The sequence below is a fragment of the Urocampus carinirostris genome, chromosome 9, assembly GCF_059441175.1.
Source record: "Urocampus carinirostris isolate Australia breed hairy pipefish chromosome 9, RoL_Ucar_1.0, whole genome shotgun sequence".
In the NCBI taxonomy this organism is placed as follows: Eukaryota; Metazoa; Chordata; class Actinopteri; order Syngnathiformes; family Syngnathidae; genus Urocampus; species Urocampus carinirostris.
Window position 1 is genome coordinate 5,623,956 of NC_142357.1, and position 5,949 is coordinate 5,629,904.

General features: G+C 40.0%; 1 pseudogene; it reads right to left on the reverse strand.

Annotated features, from left to right (window-relative positions):
* Positions 1–5,562: 5,562 nt before the first annotated feature.
* Positions 5,563–5,685, reverse strand: LOC148359173 (U2 spliceosomal RNA; annotated as a pseudogene).
* Between the last annotated feature and the right edge of the window lie 264 nt (positions 5,686–5,949).

Consider the following 5,949-nt stretch of genomic DNA (forward strand, 5'->3'; position numbering starts at 1 on the left):
TGACGATGATGCTTCCTTACATTTTCCAGATCTTTTTTCAGATGTTTTTGACTACGGTGAATCAGACGACAACACTACCAACGTTTAACCTCTGAGTGTAACATGAGTACTAGAACATGATTCTGTAACTGAAAATCGATAGAAGAAGTTATTGGATGACAATGAAAAATAATGCAAAGTGAATAAACAGGAGGGAAATGATGGATTTAAACTGTAAATATGTTATTCTACTGTTGCATTATCCTTTTTGCATACTGTGTGCCTTTCTTGCTTGTGTTTGAAGAAGGAGGAAACAAGATGTTCACTAAACAGCCGACACCTATCTGCGGCGAGATAAGGGACCTCTCTGACCGCAGGCTCGCCTAGTTTTGTTTACTATAGAATATGAGAACATGTTATCGTATAAACAGGTCTCAACTGTTTATTTTGTCACTCCCCCTCCCTTTAGCAGAAGAGACCTTATGTAAATTAGGGCCTTCCGAACACAATAAAAAGGCAAGGACTATGAGACTTTTTTAGAGTGTCCAGTAGTCTGCATTATGCAGACTATGGCCATCTCTCCTTGCAAGTAAATCAAAATCACGTTCTCTGTGTCTTTTTTGTATATAGGTTTTGTTTACATCTGTTGGGTTAAACCTGACACCGTGCTTGCGTGGGTTTCTTTCGGGCACTCCGGTTTCCTCCCACATGCTAAAGACATGCATTTCAGGTGAATTGGCCGGTCCAAATTGTCCCTAGGTGTGACTGAGCAAGTGCGTTGTCTGTCCTTGTGTGTCCTGCGATTGGCTGGCAACCAGTTCAGGATGTCCCCAGCCCACTGCCCGATGATTGCTGGGATGGGCTCCAGCACCCTCGCGACCCTACTGAGGATAAGCGGTGCAGCGAATGAGATGAGATGAGATGAGATACTTGGATCAACCCGCCCACCTCTAGTATCACCTTATGGAGCTTTAGTCACCACCAAGTTGCTGCTATGTTTTTTTCTTGTTGATAAGTTTATTTTAATAGTCACTGACTGGAACAAGGAAACTGATTATGATGGAAGTCACAAAGCCTGTCTTTGACAAAACTACTCGCCGGGCATCATTTGTAACCTTGCAGTATTTAATTTTTTGGGGCAGTGTAAATCAAGCCACATGGAACACATTAACTGAATTTTACAAGTCCTTCGGAAATGTTAACTGCTGAAGCCCTTTCTTGCCACAAGCAATGATACAAAATGAATAATTAATACAGGGCTGGATTTGTACAGTTAACAGACTCCACTTTTTACCGGTAATAGATTAGTACGGGACATGCCCATTTGGATTTGACTTACGGCTAAGAGATAAAGTACTAGGGATGTTGGTATTGATCCAATACTAACGAAAAACCGGACAATACTGATACACCAACGATACTTTCTGCTTGGAAATGTTAATGTTAATTTCTTTGCTTGCAGTAGGCGGTGTGGCTAAAAGTGTTCCTTAGACACTCACTCAGCAGAAGGCGTTGGGCAAGAGAGAAGGGGGTGCTCTTTCTTTGCAGATAAGATGGTATTTGAGTACATTTGTGGAGGAGTATCAAGTATTGATCTCAGGGCAATATATTCGATCCGATCCGAAGTAATTGTTTAGTATTAATAAGATCGGCATTTGGATCCATCCTATCAGCCTAAACTCTCAAGGAGGAAAAGTCACCCATGGTGGCTAAACATTCAGTTAAATTAAATGTTTGCTCACAAGCACATGACTATTATGGTAACATTTATTTAGCTTACTTTGCAGACACAAATGTGGGATTCTACCTAAACTGTAGTTGTTATCTTTACATTATTTCAAATACACAACATCTTCGAAATACAACTAGTATGAAAAATGTCTCAGGTGTTCCATTTTGCAATATAAAAAAAGATGAAACAATGTCAGAACATTTGCATAGAATACTATGCTTTAATGCAATTATCTACAGTGACTAAGTTATTTGATAACACATCGGCATGAGATTTGTTATCTTGCATGTGGGAAACAAATGAACAGTCCGGATTGCCTTGACGACAAGTCCCCAGGAGGCCGGTCAGATTGGTGGGAGCAAAAGAAAGTAAATGAGAAAAAAAAAACTCCATAAAATCTAAGAGTGTGTGTGAGTGTTTTGATTAAAGTATCCTGAACTATCAGAAAAAATTGAAAAATAAGTCATCCAGTTGTGTGTAGCCACCTTTCAGGATAAGGTTTTTGATGCCTTTTCCTGATATAATGATCTAAAAACATATGTGGTGCTTTTAAAAGGCTAGACGAGTTATAAAAAGAAGGATAAACTCGTCTTTCCAATTGAAGTGGTCAATCGATTATTTTTTTCATATAATTTATTTACCACCCAATTTTTTCTAGATTAAATTTTTTCAAAACATATATCCATTTAAAGTACTCATCCAAACAGTGTTATTGATTAAGAAAAGGAAAAATGTAGCAAAATTCTAATCGTTTTCATATTTTATCTGACTTGTTTTTGAGCTGAATGTTAATTTCTTGATATTTTCTCTGTTTGACTGTGTAAAAGTGAATAATTAAGTCAAAAAATAACCATAGATACAAGATGTGATTCATTTTTACATGTTACTCTGTTATGAGAATTTGGTTTACTGAATGAAAGTGTTTAGACTGTCAAGAAAACTGGCGGTCAAACTGGTTATCCGCGGACCAACTGGGAGACCTAAGAACTAAACAATATGAATTAATATAACATTTTATACATTAAACACACCATTGCAAAAATGTTAAGTGGATCTTCAGGTTATATAACACAATATCACAATTGTAGGTCTTAATGTGCACAGCCCTGTGTTGTCCAAAGCAACTCGAGCCAACAGTTATGCAGGGACCACAATTAGTGCATCTCCTCATTGTGAACAGGAACTCTGTCTTGCAGTTTAAACATGACTTTGGGAGCTATCTGAGTAAATACAGGTAATTCTGAATAAGAAAACATGTGTGGAGTCTGACACCCCACTTCTCCACCTAATCGTCTCTCCATTGTCATTAATACTTACTTAGATCAGATCATCAGCACGATTGACACCTCATGGAAAGCTTGCCTTTGCTACAAGGATAGGTACAGCTGGCGGAAAAATGTACAGATAATGCCTTGTAAGTGATAAAATTGCCATTTCATAGAAAAGCCCTTTCCCTCTATCTGTCATACTGATATCAAAACAGTCTGAAAGCAGGAATCGATCTAAGAGAAAAATGTTTGCTACTCTGTGGAAAATGTGTGTCATCGAAAGGATAAACAAAAAAGAAAAAATCATTTCCACTACCTTGCGTCGAGGAAAACAGGTCGTTCTTGTTTCCTTAAATAAAACCTTAAAACGACAAAAGTACCTTTTCAATGGAAATAATATGAAATTATTTTATTCTGTCGGCACAGCAAGTGAGGTTTTGTTTTTAAAGGTTGTGAACAAGGTTGAGATGTGAAGATACAAACTACTTGTAATTTGTTACTGTAGCTAAAGAGATCATCTGCATTATATGACCACTAGATTTTGCTGTATGGTTTAGTGCAACCAGAAACGCTAAAAAGCCCAATAAAGAATTTTGATTTATTATTTAAATCAACATAGTCTTTCTTTGTATATAACATTCGTTTTTAGGAGGCACTAAGTCTTAATGCACAATGTCCCTTTAAGTTGTTGTATGTACTGACTTGAGAACATGCACCAACAAACACACACACACACACACACACACACACACACACACACACACACATCCCGCAGACTTCCCGTGTGCAGTTTGCATGTTCTCACCACGCCTGCGTGTGTTTCCGCAGAGCACTCCAGTTTCCTCCCATTCCCAAAGACATGCCTGTCAGGTTAATTGGCCGATCCAAACTGTCCCTAGGTGTGAATGAGCGGGTGAGTTGTCTGTCTTTGTGAGCCCTGCGACTGGCTGGCAACCAGTTCAGGACCTCCTCTGCCGACTGCCTGAAGATGGCTGAAATGGGCTCCAGCATATATAAGGTTAGCATTAGCGTTAACAGCCACCTCTGTCAATCACTCTCTAGCTGGAGCTGACGAAGACTAAACAGGTCACAGGAGTTATTTTATTCGTGTTGGATGTTTAAATATAGAATATCCTGTATTTCAAACATCACTAGTCTTGCGCATGATAAAAATTCAACAGAGGAACCTTCTAATATGTGATTATTTTACGACAACTCACAAACATTCTTTTGTTGATCCATTTATGGAAGCTGCAAGTGAGGCAATGCATATTGAACGATGTGGTACTCAAAATGTCATAACAAGAAGTTTTTCCTCAGTGATTTAGGATCTAGTGTCAGTATTGACACACGTCACTGCCCGTAAATGCTGTTGCCCAGCTTTACACCGAAAAACAATGTCGACCAGATGATGGAAGTGTAGTATCGGAGTCAAATCAGGAGGTTACTCCTGCTACTAGTTACTATGGAAACCAGTACTATCTGTTTATGGGGGGGAGCTAACCCCTACCCCAAAAACCGGGCCTTGAGCAGGATGAGCACCAAGAAACCCCACAGGAAGAGGTGCACTGATGACCCTGGCAATTAAGGGATCAGTGAATAATGATTGGGTTGATAATCTGCTTTGAACTTAAGTACATTTTCAAGATAGGGTGCCATCCCCTGGGAGTCATATCATGAGACCTGGGATGACTCACCCCATACAACTTGTGACTAAGGTCACCCGGTCCTTGGGCAGGAACCATTATCCTTGCACATGCGGCGCACGGTGTGAAAAGCATGAATTCATGTGACTCCACAGCTCTCTTGACCTCACACTAGGGCAATAGCAAATCTTTCAGTAGAACGAGGACCCCATTAGCAAAGGTGTGGCTTGTGGACACCCCTGTGAATGTCTTTGAGTGGCCCAACCAAATCCCAGACTTCCATTCGACTTCCATTCTTGTGGAAGTGTGAAAATGGCTGTGCACCTTCCTTTCCAGTGAAGATGAAGCTGCCCAAACTTTCAAGAGCCTTTTAATAGTATTATATTCAGTTTTTCATTTGTAAATACCGTAAATTCCGGACTATAAGCCGCTACGTTTTTCCCAAATTTTCAACCCTGCGGTTTATTCAGAGATGCGGCCAATTTATTTAATTCTTTTAACGGCAGCCAGTGGCGCTCGAGTATAAAAGGTAAGATTTAGATCGGTGGGATATATGCGCCGAGGAAGATCACAACTTCTGAGCGTAAACCTACCTTCATCGTGCAAATTGCGCAAAATAAGGCTCATGACGCAGCTTCCAGCCAAAAAGCAAAAGGGCATATTGCTGGGATGTATTGAAGTAAGGGAGCGTGGGACGACGTCATCATGATTACAATTATTTCCGATAACGAGTAAGACAACTTAGATGTCATTAACAGGGAGGAAGAGGGGGAGGGGAGGGGGGGGTGTATTTTTTAAGGGTTATTGTTCTATTTTCTTTATTAATTATCCATTATCGGTCAGTTCATAATACACTACAAAGCCAAGGAGCCGGGACTCTTACTCTCAGCCAAAAGGCCAAGCTAAGGTCCTAGCCTTAAAACCTTGCTGCGATCATTACGAATGCACCGTTCCCGGAGGTACTGCAATACTGGGCTGATGCGTGGAGTGGACAGAGCAAGCTCTTACTCCATCTCCGGATTGCAAAATTCAATACTATAGAAATGATCCCTAAGAGTATAAAGCCGACCAACACATGACGAATCAAGTTCCTGACATGCCGACATATTTAGAAGCTCATGATTAGCTACTATGCCTGTGTTGATAATTTCAACAATGACTGTACGTAGAAGCGGAATGAGGAAGCTTTTCATATACCTCCAGAGTGGGTGGTTGTCTATTTATAAAAGTGACCACGAGGATATGTATTTCATTAGATTTAGTGATTTGGAGTGAAAGTGATAATTTAGTTAGCGTGTTCTTTATGCCAGAGTCATCTGAATAA